This window comes from Doryrhamphus excisus, linkage group LG18 (assembly GCF_037039965.1).
Source record: "Doryrhamphus excisus strain RoL-2023G ecotype Guam linkage group LG18, RoL_Dexc_Guam_v1.1, whole genome shotgun sequence".
NCBI lineage: Eukaryota > Metazoa > Chordata > Actinopteri > Syngnathiformes > Syngnathidae > Doryrhamphus > Doryrhamphus excisus.
The window spans coordinates 3,293,074-3,308,621 of record NC_136374.1 but is presented as its reverse complement, the minus strand read 5'-3'; the positions used below and the strand labels follow the sequence as shown (position 1 = coordinate 3,308,621).

At 41.4% G+C, this 15,548-nt stretch overlaps 1 protein-coding gene across 3 annotated transcripts in view; it reads left to right on the top strand.

Moving 5' to 3' along the window:
• The first annotated feature begins 3,781 nt into the window (after nucleotides 1–3,781).
• Nucleotides 3,782–15,548, top strand: part of blacat1 (BLACAT1 overlapping LEMD1 locus) — a 35,673-nt gene continuing 23,906 nt past the window's right edge. Inside the window, exons 1-2 of one of the 3 annotated variants that reach the window (XM_078798564.1) lie at nucleotides 3,782–4,183; nucleotides 8,235–8,383. The gene's annotated coding sequence lies outside the window, so the exon portion shown is untranslated. The remainder of the gene's footprint in view (nucleotides 4,184–8,234; nucleotides 8,384–15,548) is intronic. The other 2 variants (XM_078798562.1, XM_078798563.1) reach the window with 2 other exon arrangements.

The window sequence follows — 15,548 nt, the reverse complement described above, 5'->3', positions numbered from 1 at the left end:
CCGGCGTTGCCTCTTCCACGGCAGGACGCCACGCCTCCTGTACCGGCGTCGCCTCTTCCACGGCAGGACGCCATGCCTCTTGTTCCGGTGTCGCCTCTTCCACAGCGTGCCTCCTGTCCTGGCGTCGCCACTTCCACGGCGGGACGCCACGCCTCCTGTTTCGGCGTCACCTCTTCCACGGCGGGATGCCACACCTCTTGTTCCAGTGTTGCCTCTTCCTCCTGTTCCGGTGTCGCCTCTTCCACGGCGGGACGCCACCCCTCATGTTTCAGCGTCTCCTCTTCCACTGCGGGACGCCACGCCTCCTGTTTCGGCGTTGCCTCTTCCACGGCGGGACGCCACACCTCTTGTTCCGGCGTCGCCTCTTCCTCCTGTTCCGGTGTCGCCTCTTACACGGCGGGACGCCACGCCTCCTGTTTCGGCGTCGCCTCTTCCATGGCGGGACGCCACACCTCTTGTTTCGGCGTCGCCCCTTCCATGGCGGGACGCCTCCTGTTCCGCCGTGGAAGACGCGACACCACGACTCCTGTTTTGGTGTCGCCTCTTCCACAGCGAGACGCCACACCTCCTGTTCCGGAGTCGCCTCTTCCACGGCGGGACGCCACACCTCCTGTTCTGGTGTCGCCTCTTCCACTGCGGGACGCCACGCCTCCTGTTCCAGTGTCGCCTCTTCCACCACGCCTACTGTTCCGGCGTCGCCTCTTCCATGGCGGGACGCCACGCCTCCTGTTCCGGCGTCGCCTCTTCCACGGCGGGACGCCACGCCTCTTGTTCCGGCATCGCCTCTTCCTCCTGTTCCGGTGTCGCCTATTCCACGGCGGGACGCCACACCTCCTGTTCCGGCGTCGCCTCTTTCACGCCACGCCTCCTGTCCCGGCGTCGCCTCTTCCACGGCGGGACGCCACGCCTCCTGTTTCGGCATCACCTCTTCCATGGCGGGACGCCACGCCTCCTGTTTCGGCGTCGCCTCTTCCACGGCGGGACGCCACGCCTCTTGTTCCGGCGTCGCCTCTTCCGCCTGTTCCGGTGTCGCCTTTTCCATGGCGGGACGCCACGCCTCCTGTTTCGGCGTCGCCTCTTCCATGGCGGGACGCCTCCTGTTGCGGCGTCGCCTCTTCCACGGCGGGACGCCACGCCTCTTGTTCCGGCGTCGCCTCTTCCTCCTGTTCCGGTGTCGCCTATTCCACGGCGGGACGCCACACCTCCTGTTCCGGCATCGCCTCTTCCACGGCGCGCCTCCTGTCCCGGCGTTGCCTCTTCCACGGCAGGACGCCACGCCTCCTGTACTGGCGTCGCCTCTTCCACGGCAGGACGCCATGCCTCTTGTTCCGGTGTCGCCTCTTCCACAGCGTGCCTCCTGTCCTGGCGTCGCCACTTCCACGGCGGGACGCCACGCCTCCTGTTTCGGCGTCACCTCTTCCACGGCGGGACGCCACACCTCTTGTTCCAGTGTTGCCTCTTCCTCCTGTTCCGGTGTCGCCTCTTCCACGGCGGGACGCCACCCCTCATGTTTCAGCGTCTCCTCTTCCACTGCGGGACGCCACGTCTCCTGTTTCGGCGTTGCCTCTTCCACGGCGGGACGCCACACCTCTTGTTCCGGCGTCGCCTCTTCCTCCTGTTCCGGTGTCGCCTCTTACACGGCGGGACGCCACGCCTCCTGTTTCGGCGTCGCCTCTTCCATGGCGGGACGCCACACCTCTTGTTTCGGCGTCGCCCCTTCCATGGCGGGACGCCTCCTGTTCCGCCGTGGAAGACGTGACACCACGACTCCTGTTTTGGTGTCGTCTCTTCCACAGCGAGACGCCACACCTCCTGTTCCGGAGTCGCCTCTTCCACGGCGGGACGCCACACCTCCTGTTCTGGCGTCGCCTCTTCCACTGCGGGACGCCACGCCTCCTGTTCCAGTGTCGCCTCTTCCACCACGCCTACTGTTCCGGCGTCGCCTCTTCCATGGCGGGACGCCACGCCTCCTGTTCCGGCATCGCCTCTTCCACGGCGGGACGCCACGCCTCTTGTTCCGGCATCGCCTCTTCCTCCTGTTCCGGTGTCGCCTATTCCACGGCGGGACGCCACACCTCCTGTTCCGGCGTCGCCTCTTCCACGCCACGCCTCCTGTCCCGGCGTCGCCTCTTCCACGGCGGGACGCCACGCCTCCTGTTTCGGCGTCACCTCTTCCATGGCGGGACGCCACGCCTCCTGTTTCGGCGTCGCCTCTTCCACGGCGGGACGCCACGCCTCTTGTTCCGGCGTCGCCTTATCCGCCTGTTCCGGTGTCGCCTTTTCCATGGCGGGACGCCACGCCTCCTGTTTCGGCGTCGCCTCTTCCATGGCGGGACGCCTCCTGTTGCGGCGTCGCCTCTTCCACGGCGGGACGCCACGCCTCTTGTTCCGGCGTCGCCTCTTCCTCCTGTTCCGGTGTCGCCTATTCCACGGCGGGACGCCACACCTCCTGTTCCGGCGTCGCCTCTTTCACGCCACGCCTCCTGTCCCGGTGTCGCCTCTTCCACGGCGGGACGCCACGCCTCCTGTTTCGGCGTCACCTCTTCCACGGCGGGACGCCACGCCTCCTGTTTCGGCGTCGCCTCTTCCACGGCGGGACGCCACGCCTCTTGTTCCGGCATCGCCTCTTCCGCCTGTTCCGGTGTCGCCTTTTCCATGGTGGGACGCCACGCCTCCTGTTTCGGCGTCGCCTCTTCCATGACGGGATGCCTCCTGTTGCGGCGTCGCCTCTTCCACGGCGGGACGCCACGCCTCCTGTTCCGGTGTCGCCTCTTCCACGGCGGGAGGCTCCGGCGTCTCCTCTTCGACGGCGGGACGCCACGCCTCATGTTTCGACGCTGCCTCTTCCATGGCGGGATGCCTCCTGTTCCGGCGTTGCCTCTTCCACGGCAGGACACCACGCCTCCTTTCTCGGCATCGCCTCTTCCACGGCGGGACGCCACACCTCCTGTTCCGTTGTCGCCTCTTCCACGGCGGGACGCCACGCCTCTTGTTCCGGCGTCGCCTCTTCCTCCTGTTCCGGTGTCACCTCTTCCTCCTGTTCCGGGACACCACACCTCCTGTTCCGGTGTCGCCTCTTACACGGCGGGACGCCACGCCTCTTGTTGAACATAGACCATGTTTGAACATAGATCACACACTCTTCGGCCTCCCTGGGAAAGTCTTATTTCAGGGTGCTGGAGAGGAGGGTACCACTGTTGGTCAATGTGGTTTTCTTCCTGGTTGCGGATCACCGGACCTGCTCTACACCCTTGCAAGGGTGATGGAGGGCCACCCTGCGCAGAAAACTCATTTCTATCTTCTCCTTTTGGTCACTACCCAAATCTCATGAGTATACGTGAGGGTAGGAACGTACCAATATATTTCTTGAATTTATGAAGCGTATTCAAGACGTGGAGTATTCAAGATTCAAAACCTGCTCAGTGTAAAGTGGATTTCATAACCTGCTTGGAAGTGGTACCATGTAAATAAAACTGACTTGACTTTACCAAAGCAATTAAAGAAAAAAAGACACATTCATGGACACACACGTACACCCCCTTTTTCCACCCCCATCCGTTTCTTATTCTGTTTTCCATGAGTGGGTTTGCCATCCGTGGGGTGGCAACATTCATGAATGATAAAGAATTCATGCCTGATGAATCACTCCCTCGTTACGTCCGTGTACTGTATATCGTCATCTATCAATCTGTCCGCCGTTGTCCTCGTCTACGTCGGCGTTGTGTGGTAGAAGGGCAGCCCCCGTCCTCTGACACACACTCGCACGCAGACGCCTCCATGATGTGTCACTATCCATCCACCTGCCTCTTCTCATCGTTTCCCACCTGCTGTTCCATCTACCTACATTTATGCAGAGCATCTCTTTTTTTTTCCTCCACTCTTCCCGGTCCTCCTCCTCTGCACGTAGTGTGTCGGCAATACGACGCAGAACCGAGCAAACATGTTCACACAGAAGCGAAGAGTACAAGAACGGGAGCATTGTGAACGAATCCGAAAAGAGAATCCATTGAACGCTTCAGTGAGTTTTGTGCTCTGTGATGACTCCAAACTCTATGATGCCGACTCGTCTTTGATGGAATATACCAGACGGAACGTTAGAGAGGGAGAAGATGAAGAAGAATTAGATGGCATAAAGTAGACTAAAAGGATTCAGAAGGCAGGACGGTCAACTTGCCTGAGGAGGGTATGGAAACACACACACACACATAAACACACATACACATAAACACACATACACACACATAAAAACAAAAACATGCTGATGCCAATACTTGCTCTAACAACTTCTGAGCTTTTTTTTCTTTTGGTGCTCCTTCATGTTCAAGAGCTGTTTGTCCACAGGCTCTTTTTGGGACTCATTTTAAAACTCTTCTCGACTCAAGCAAAGAAAATCTTCTTTTCTTTTTACTTCTTCTTTCTAATGAATCCCCCCCAGCGCCCACCCTCAAAGAGGCTGTCTTTCCCTCACTGACTGTCTAACTCAAGGGTCTCAAACTCAATTTACTTGAGGGCCACTGGAGCTAGGGTCTGGGTGGGCGAGACTGGGCCGCATCAGGTTTTCCAAAAAAAACGCTTTGGTTTCGATTTTCTACAAGAAAAGCTCTGATAAAACATTCCACTGTTCTCAAATATCTTATTATTTTATTTTTCTACACAAAATAAGATGAAAAATAAATAAACAAATCAAGAATAAAGAAAATCAATCAATCAGTAATAAATAAATAAATATAATAATAATAATAAAACGGCAAATAATAAAAACTTGGCGGGTAGACAAATGATTTTTTTCAGATTAAAATGAACAAAGCATTATTAGAGCCCTGTAGACATGACAAAACACGACTATAGTCACATTTATACTCTTTTTATTTACAACATATTGCGCAACTGCAGGGTCTTGAGACACATGCTAACTCGCAAACCAGAGAGCTAGCACCCTCAACGGTAGCCTTCAAGTTGTTTCCTTTCAACTTAAATAGCCAAAAACATACCACTTCCACACATATAGGGAGGATAACTTAACAGTTATTTAACCTTTGACATGAACATTAATCAAACGTAATATTTTTTTCTGGGTACATGATACCATACAGCAGGGGTCTCAAACTCAATTTACCTGGGGGCCACTGGAGCTAGGGTCTGGGTGAGACTGGGCCAAAAAAAAACGCATTTATTAAAAACAGAAAAATGAATAACTTTGCTTTGGTTCCGATTTTCTACAAGAAAAGCTCTGATAAAACTTACCACTTCCACACGGATAGGGAGGATAACTATTAACAGTTATTTAACCTTTAACATGAACATGAATCAAACGTAATAATTTTTTCTGGGTACATGATACCATACAGCATCCATATCAAACTTGCGCGAGCCGCACTAACATTAAACTTTCATATCAAGGCGGGGGCCTCAAACTCGTATCCTGCCGGCCACGTTTGGCCCGTGCGCCGTATGTTTGAGACCACTGGTCTATCTGAACCTCATTCATGTTCCCCCCTGTCCCCATCTGTCTTTCTGTGAGAAGCAAATAATTGGATGTGGAGATTGATTGATGGAGGGGTAAAAAAAAAAAAAAAGTGACTGACTGCTTGTCACACAGACACACCTGGAACTGGAAGGTTCTGTGGGAATACTTTTTTCATATCTTAGCTAGTATAGAAAAAAATTGTTTTTTAAAAAATTGTCTTTACTGTCAAAAAGCACAGACCGTGGATGACATTCTGATGGTATGATAACCTCGGGCTAAAATATAACAGTTTGACGGTTTCACAGTTTTACAATTACTAGGGGTGCAATGAAAAATTCACGGTTCGATGCATTTGCGTTACAGTTGGATACCTTTTCGATCCCGCAAAATGAGCTGGGCTTTTTTAAAAAGTCTTTGTGACGTGTGTCTTTAATGTCCTTGTCGTCGACATGACGTCGTTGTTGGTGCTCCAGGTGCCTTGAATTCTCCCCTGGTTCCTGAAGTCATCATGTCAATGTCAACATTGGAAATGATGCATTTGTGTCCCGTTAGGGATTTCACATATTGATGCTGTTTACCCGGTTTGCTGTTAAATCCGTCCTTGTATCCTTCAACACGACAATGATCTCCGGGAGCGTACCTGCTTAATGGCTGCCTTCCACGTCTTCCTCCTTCTTTGTAGTGACGGGGCCACAAACAGAAGCGTTGGTAATTAACACCTTTGAAGAACAGATATAAAACTCATATTACAAATATACAACATAAGGTGGCAAGATATATTTCAGTATTGAACAAAGCAAAATTTGTTCTCAATCAGAAATCAGAAATCTACCATATCTTACTTATTGTGTGGAAATATGGGCTAATAACTATAAAAGCAATCTTCACTCGCTAAATGTACTGCAAAAAAGGTCAGTAAGGATAATTCATAATGCCGCCTACAGAGAACATACTAACTCCTTATTTCTAAAATCACAAATACTTCAACTTGCTGATATAGTTCATCTTCAAACAGCTAAAATAATGCATAAGGCTAAAAATAACCAATTAGCTAAAAATGTCATCCAATACTTCTCTACAAGAGAGGAGAAATATGATCTCAGGGAAGAAGTACATTTGAAACACTTCTATGCTAGGACTACGTTATGCTAGCCACAGCATTTCAGGATGTGGAAATTGAAATTTGTGAAAATTTAAATTTGTGTTGTTGTGAAATTAAAATTAAAATTAAAATTAAAATTAAAATTAAAATTAAAATTAAAATTAAAATTAAAATTAAAATTAAAATTAAAATTAAAATTAAAATTAAAATTAAAATTAAAATTAAAATTAAAATTAAAATTAAAATTAAAATTAAAATTAAAATTAAAATTAAAATATATTAGGAAAGCAGGAAGTGAACAAATGTAACAGTTACTGATTGTAAAAGTACCAGATGGAGGGGTAGGATTTAATAAGCTTTGCTTCTTCCTACTCCTTTTAAAATTAAAATTAAAATTAAAATTAAAATTAAAATTAAAATTAAAATTAAAATTAAAATTAAAATTAAAATTAAAATTAAAATTAAAATTAAAATTAAAATTAAAATTAAAATTAAAATTAAAATTAAAATTAAAAATTTAATTAAGAATTAAAATGTAAAAATTAAAATTAAAATTAAAATTAAAATTAAAATTAAAATTAAAATTAAAATTAAAATTAAAATTAAAATTAAAATTAAAATTAAAATTAAAATTAAAATTAAAATTAAAATTAATCACATTTTTTACATTTTAATTCTTAAATTAAAATTAAAATTAAAATTAAAATTAAAATTAAAATTAAAATTAAAATTAAAATTAAAATTAAAATTAAAATTAAAATTAAAATTAAAATTAAAATTAAAATTAAAACAAATTTTAATTTTAAAACAAATTTTAATTTTCACAAATTTCAATTTCCACATACTGAAATGCTATGGCTAGCATAACGTAGTCCTAGCATAGAAGTGTTTCAAATGTACTTCTTCCCTGAGATCATATTTCTCCTCTCTTGTAGAGAAGTATTGGATGACATTTTTAGCTAATTGGTTATTTTTAGCCTTATGCATTATTTTAGCTGTTTGAAGATGAACTATATCAGCAAGTTGAAGTATTTAAATTTTTAAATTTTAATTTAAGAATTAAAATGTAAAAATTAAAATTAAAATTAAAATTAAAATTAAAATTAAAATTAAAATTAAAATTAAAATTAAAATTAAAATTAAAATTAAAATTAAAATTAAAATTAAAATTAAAATTAAAATTAAAATTAAAATTAAAATAGGAAAGCAGGAAGTGAACAAATGTAACAGTTACTGATTGTAAAAGTACCAGATGGAGGGGTAGGATTTAATAAGCTTTGCTTCTTCCTACTCCTTTTGGACATGTGGAACTGGGAACTGATTATGTGATGCATTCAATTGTAATCTGATGCATGTTCAAATGAAATAAAACCATTACCATTACCATTACCATTACCAAGCTGGATGGTATACAAGTGACTGGTGTTAGCAGTTATAGCCCAGCAGTGCCAAAATAGTCCATGAAAACATGAAATGACATCACCAAAACAACGTATATATACGTATATACAGTGGTGTGAAAAGGTGTTTGCCCCTTCCTGATTTCTTATTTACACAAAGGGATGACTTCTCCTTTTTTTTCCTCGGACTAATGTTTCATTACTCTTTCTCATCCCTACCTTCCCGCCCAACCACACACTCCTCCCCCCTCCTCTCCTCCTCCAGCTACTTACCTCCCTCCAGTCCGGTCTCATTGTCCTGTCACACAAGCACGAATCGCTGGTGTGTGTGCTTGTGTCTGTGAGGACGGGGGGGGGGGCAGCCGGTTATTTCAAACGCCACCATCCTGCAGCTCGCCATGCTCTCGTCTTGAGGTGAGTGGGTGTCTTTATCGATATTTTTCCAGTAATGCATCATGCAAATGATTTATTTAAACACACTCTTGGCTTCTGCATTAATAATACTTTATTTGTGTGTGTTGTGTATCTGTGTATTATATACAGTAGTAGAAGTAGATCATGTGACTATTAGCTGGCTCTTGGATTCAAAATGTGAAAAAACTGTGTGTGTGTGTGTGTTTGTGGCCGAGGGTCCAGTAGTTTTCTCTTAGGTTACGTATGTCAAGTAGCGTTTTTCTGCTTTGCCACCAATTTCTGTAACTTTATTTAAACGATTTACATATAGAATTGTGCCTAATGCATTCATTCATTCAATTTCTACCACTTATCATTAAGAGGGTCGTGGGGGTTGCTAGAGCCTATCCCGAGAGGTGGGGTACACCCCAGCCAATCACAGGGCACATATAGACAAACAACCATTCACACTCACATTCATACCTATGGACAATTTGGAGTCGCTAATTAACCTAGCATGTTTTTGGAATGTGGGAGGAAACCGGAGTACTCGGAGAAAACCCACGCATGCACGGGGAGAACATGCAAACTCCACACAGAGATGGCCGAGGGTGGAATTGAACCATGGTCTTCTAGCTGTGAGGTCTGCACGCTAACCACTCTTCCGCCGTGCAGCCAGTTGAACATGCATCAGATTACAATTGAATGCATCCCATAATCAGTTTCCAGTTCCACATGTCCAAAAGGAGTAGGAAGAAGCAAAGCTTATTAAATCCTACCCCTCCATCTGGTACTTTTACAATCAGTAACTGTTACATTTGTTCACTTCCTGCTTTCTTATTTTTATTTTTATTTTTATTTTTATTTTTATTTTTATTTTTATTTTTATTTTTATTTTTATTTTTATTTTTATTTTTATTTTTATTTTTATTTTTATTTTTATTTTTATTTTTATTTTTTTAGCACATCATGACTGGTTCAAGACTCTTCATCCTTGTATTTAGCAAACATCAACTGCTTGTATTGTTTCTTGAATTGGCTCATCGTTGTGCATTGTTTGATTTCCTTACTCAATCCATTCCATAGTTTGATTCCACATACTGAAATGCTATGGCTAGCATAACGTAGTCCTAGCATAGAAGTGTTTCAAATGTACTTCTTCCCTGAGATCATATTTCTCCTCTCTTGTAGAGAAGTATTGGATGACATTTTTAGCTAATTGGTTATTTTTAGCCTTATGCATTATTTTAGCTGTTTGAAGATGAACTATATCAGCAAGTTGAAGTATTTGTGATTTTAGAAATAAGGAGTTAGTATGTTCTCTGAATTATCCTTACTGGCCTTTTTTGCAGTACATTTAGCGAGTGAAGATTGCTTTTATAGTTATTAGCCTATATTTCCACACAATAAGTAAGATATGGTAGAACCAGAGAGCAATAAAGAGTGTGGAGTGATTTCTGATTGAGAACAAATTTTGCTTTGTTCAATACTGAAATATTGACCAAATATAAAACATATTGTTGTATCTTTGTAATATGAGGTTTATATCTTTAGAACAAAGAGAGACATGAGTCTTCTTGAGCATGATGGGCAAACTTCTATTTAAAAAGCACAGTTTTCCTTTTTGCACCGCTTCTTTCTCTCCTGCCTACCCCCCACCCCCCCTCCATCCTCCCCATGCACCATCCTCTCCTCCTGTACTACATCTCTATTACATCAATCCCCAGAGGTGGAGCTGTATGTGGAAGCTTTAATGAGGAACGGCTACTCCTGTGTGTGTGTTGCTGTGTTTCTTTGGTTTTTGATGAATGTGTATTCACACAAGAGTTCTGAGGAGTGTTCCCTGATTAGACATGAGCCCTCCTCGTCCTACTCCTTCTCCTCCTCATCATTATAATGACTCAAAGCCCCCCCCCCCAACAATGGTATTTACCTGCCATCATGTATGCCTTTGAGGAGCATCATAACCACTAGAGCCAGACCAGATGTCTAAACAAGATGAAATGACTAAACTCCACCCTCAGTTTCAGAGTTTGGAAAGGGCAGAATCTCTGGTTTCAGGGAGCCGTTGACATTTTCTTCATGTTCGTCAGCTCATCTGAACAATTGGGAATGTTACCCTCCGAAGATAGTTGTATGAGAATCTATCCAGGATAGATAAAAATGATTGCCCAACCCTACCAAAGATGTATTTACACCTTTTTTTTTCAAAACGTCTTTTACGTTTTTTTGTAAGAGAGGCACAAAGAGGTGATGATGCAACTCCACCATAGAGGAGAGTACATTTGGTGCAGTTTTAAGCCAAGAAAATGTCTGCCAGGTGACAGGAGAGCATTTCATAAGCGTTCGTAAGCATGCACCTTTTCAATTGAAATAGCCCTGCCGAATAAACCAGCATAGACCAGGACCATAGGTCCTCCAGACCAGCATACCAGTACGAAAACACAACGTATGCTAGCCTATGTTGGGCATTCTGGTAGCTGATCTACGCTGGTTTACTCAGCAAGGCGTTCACTTGCATTGAAAAATGGCTGGCATTGAATAATAATAATAATAATGTTTGCATTCAGTTTAGGGGTGTCACAAGATCTGGCAAGATTAAAACCTGACAAAAAAATGTCTCACATGGGAAGTAGGCCTGGGATGATAATAATCATCTCTCACCTCCAAATAGGCAAGAAGAGGTTTCACTGCATTGCTTTCAGGACCTTTACATGTTTGTTTCGTAGAACAATGTCATGAATGGAATGAGACCAGTCATACAGTCTCGGTCGGTGTAGGCAGGGCTGCTAGCATACACACAGAATGCAGAAGAGTGTAACATAATAGAAATTATTACCAGATAATAATAATAATAATTATTATTATTATTATTATTATTATTTTATTATTATTATATAATAATATAATATTATATAATGTATATTATAATAATTATATAATATATATTATATAATATTATATATATTATATATATTATATAATATAAATATATTATTATATAATATTATATAATATATATAATATAATAATAATAATAATTATTATTATTATTATATAATAATTATAATAATTATTATTATTATTATTATTATCTGGTAATAATTTCTATTATGTTACACTCTTCTGCATTCTGTGTGTATGCTGCTAGCATACACAATAATAATAATATTAATAATATTATATTAATAATAATATAATATTATTATTATTAATAATAATAATAATAATTATTATTATTATTATTATTATTATATATAATATAATACTTATTTAATAATATAATAATAATTATTATTATCTAGTAATAATTTCTATTGTTATTATTATTATTACATTATTAGTTGTTATTATTATTATATAATATATAATATAATAATTATTTAATAATGGTAATAATAATAATTATTATTATTGTTATTAAAAAATAATACTTATTATTATTATTATTATCTAGTAATAATTTCTATTACGTTACACTCTTCTGCATTCTGTGTGTATGCTAGCAACCCTGCCTACACCAACATAATAATAATTATTAAAATATAATATAATATAATATAATATAATATAATATAATATAATATAATATAATATAATATAATATAATATAATATAATATAATATAATATAATATAATATAATATAATATAATATAATATAATATAATATAATATAATATAATATAATATAATTATTATATATAAACTAGATAATTACTAGAAATTATCACTATTACTATCAAATTATTACAGAGCCAGGAACCACCAGTACCTGTTTTTCAGACAGAAGATCATAAAGTTGCTGTTTGATGTGTGCTAACAGGCAGTCTGCTAGCATGAATGAACTTGAGGTTGTGTACCAACAAATATTCATCAAATCGCTTTTATGTATTCCCACGTGGTATCAGCATTTGGGAAAAGAATATGAGATGAAAGAAAAACAGGGAAAATAAAATACTGTGCAGCGTGGGAGAAATTTAACAGGCTAGGGTGCGTTCAAGGACCGCCAAACAAGGTGGGACGGGTCGATGAACAAAACAAAAAAAAGCAGGATTTTTTATTATTTATTTATAATTTTTATCATATAAAAAAGTATTTATTATATAATTATTATAATTAATTATATCTAATTTATTATTTATTATATAATTATTTTTACATAATTATTTTGTTGCAAAATAATGTACCGGGCTGTTAGTGGTTAGCGCAGAACAGCTGGGAGACCAGGGTTCAATTCCACCCTCGGTACTCCGGTTTCCTCCCACATTCCAAAAACATGCTAGGTTAATTAGCGACTCCAAATTGTCCATAGGTATGAATGTGAGTGTGAATGGTTGTTTGTCTATATGTGCCCTTTGATTGGCTGGCCACCAGTCCAGGGTGTACCCCGCCTCTTGCCCAAAAGACAGCTGGGATAGGCTCCAGCACCCCCCGCGACCCTCGTGAGGAAAAGCGGTAGAAAATGAATGAATGAATGAATTAATGAATATGAGATGAAAGAAAAACAGGGAAAATACTGGGCAGCGTGGGAGAAATTTAACAGGCTAGGGTGCGTTCAAGGACCTCCAAACAAAGTGGGACAGGTCGATGAACAAAAAAAAACTGTGGTATTTCTATTATTTTGTTAGAAAATAATGTACCGGGCTGCATGGCGGACGAGTGGTTAGCGCGCAGACCTCACAGCTAGGAGACCAGGGTTCAATTCCACTCTCGGCCATCTCTGTGTGGAGTTTGCATGTTCTCCCCGTGCATGCGTGGGTTTTCTCCGGGTACTCCGGTTTCCTCCCACATTCCAAAAACATGCTAGGTTAATTAGCGACTCCAAATTGTCCATAGGTATGAATGTGAGTGTGAATGGTTGTTTGTCTATATGTGCCCTGTGATTGGCTGGCCACCAGTCCAGGGTGTACCCCGCCTCTCGGCGGAAGACAGCTGACCTTTCAGTTCTGTTGTTCTTCCACACTCGTTGCTCTTTCAGGTACGAAATCTCACCCTCCAACAACTGCCACCCTTTCATTGTCTGCCTCTCACAGTTTAATATCTTACAGCATCATTATGGTTTAGCACTTGCATAACTTTATAAAGGAGCTCCATTTTGGCCAGATAGATGTATAGCGCTATTGAAACCTCCTAATCCCTTTGCTCCCTGGCTGGGCCTTGTTAAGCCTTATTCCCTCAGGGTAACCTCCTGGTTGTTATTAATGCTCCTACCAACCACCGTACCCGGCTTTCTGTGGTCCTGATCCTACTCCACATTGGAGCAAAGGTGAAAAGGCCATTTGGGGGGGAAAAAAAAACACAAGACAAAAGTTAATTTTGCAGCTTGCCTCGGGCGACTAAAAGCCAACTTTATGGAGATATATTCTTCTCAGTGGGTTCCCGTGTTTCAGTGACTAAGATGAAGAGTTTTGTACTGTTCATTCATTCATTCATTTTCTGCCGCTTATCCTTACAAGGGTCGCAGGGGGTGCTGGAGCCTATCCCAGCAGTATTTAGGCAGGTATTTAGCCAATCCCAGGGCACATATAGACAAACAACCATTCACACTCACATTCATATCTATGGACAATTTGGAGTCGCTAATTAACCTAGCATGTTTTTGGAATGTGGGAGGAAACCGGAGTACCCGGAGAAAACCCACGCATGCACGGGGAGAACATGCAAACTCCACACAGAGATGGCCGAGGGTGGAATTGAACCCTGGTCTCCTAGCTGTGAGGTCTGCACGCTAACCACACAACCACCGTACGCCCAGGTTAGATTTCGGTTTCAGTTATTTTCCTAAGAGCTTATTAAAAACAGAAAAATGAATAAACTTTGCTTTGGTTTGGATTTTCTACAATAAAAGCTCTGATAAAACATTCCACTGTTCTCAAATATCTTAATTTTTATTTTTCTACACAAAATAAGATGAAAAATAAATAAACAAATCAAGAATAAAGAAAATCAATCAATCAGTAATAAATAAATATAATAATAATAATAAAAACTTAAGAAAGCACATATAGTTTATTTTTTCCAGATTAAAATGAACAAAGCATTATTAGAGCCCTGTAGACATGACAAAACACGACTATAGTCACATTTATACTCTTTTTATTTACAACATATTGCGCAACTGCAGGGTCTTGAGACACATGCTAACTCGCAAACTAGAGAGCTAGCGACCTAAACGGTAGCCTTCAAGTTATTTCCTTTCAACTTAAATAGCCAAAAACTTACCACTTCCACACGGATAGGGAGGATAACTATTAACAGTTATTTAACCTTTAACATGAACATGAATCAAACGTAATAATTTGTGGTATTTCCCTGTGTATTGTGTAGTTTTTCATTGGTTGATTTCCCAGTTTTTGCTATCTGATGAGCACTTCACCAAACAGGCTGGCAAACAGAAAATGTTTTTGTTGGATGTCTTGGATGTCAGTACCGGTGTGTGTGTTTGAGGATCCGCCATTGTGTGTCTGGGTCTGTGAGTGAGATAGAGAGAGAGCTTATAGTCGGGTCAGGGAGTAGCACAAACCCTTGGCTTGTGGATAAGAGAGAATGCTCCTGTTTGTTAAATCAATAGCGTCTTTGTTCACCCTGCTTTGGGAGACGCTTTGCCACATAGACGGACTCGCCGCACACTACATCCCAACCTCCATCTCACCGTCGTCTCCTGTTCTCCTACACATCCTTTGCCAGTCTGTGAACCACCTCTTTGTGCCATATATTTCATTTTGGCGACTAGGGATGTAACGATTTACCAGTATTAATAATTAACTGCGGTAAAACTCCCAACAGTTAGTATTTAGATTATAGTAAAACCATGATTTATAACCATACTTTGATAAACCTCGGACTTCCAATCCACTTTATTTATATAGCACATTTTATAAACACATTATAAAAAAATAAAAAGTAAAAATAAAATACAATTAATAAAGGTACAAATTGGATTTAATCCAAAACTAAAAGATCATTTAAGAAATAAAATAGTAAAATAGATATTAAAATATTAAAAACAAGAAGCAAAGCAATAAAAGTATAAAAAAATAAAACCAATGAAAATAAAAAGACAGCATTATTAGCATTAACATTATTTTAAAAAAAAAACGAAAAAAAACCTTAAACTGTATTATGGAAAGCAGGAAGTGAACAAATGTAAGAGTTACTGATTGTAAAAGTACCAGATGGAGGGG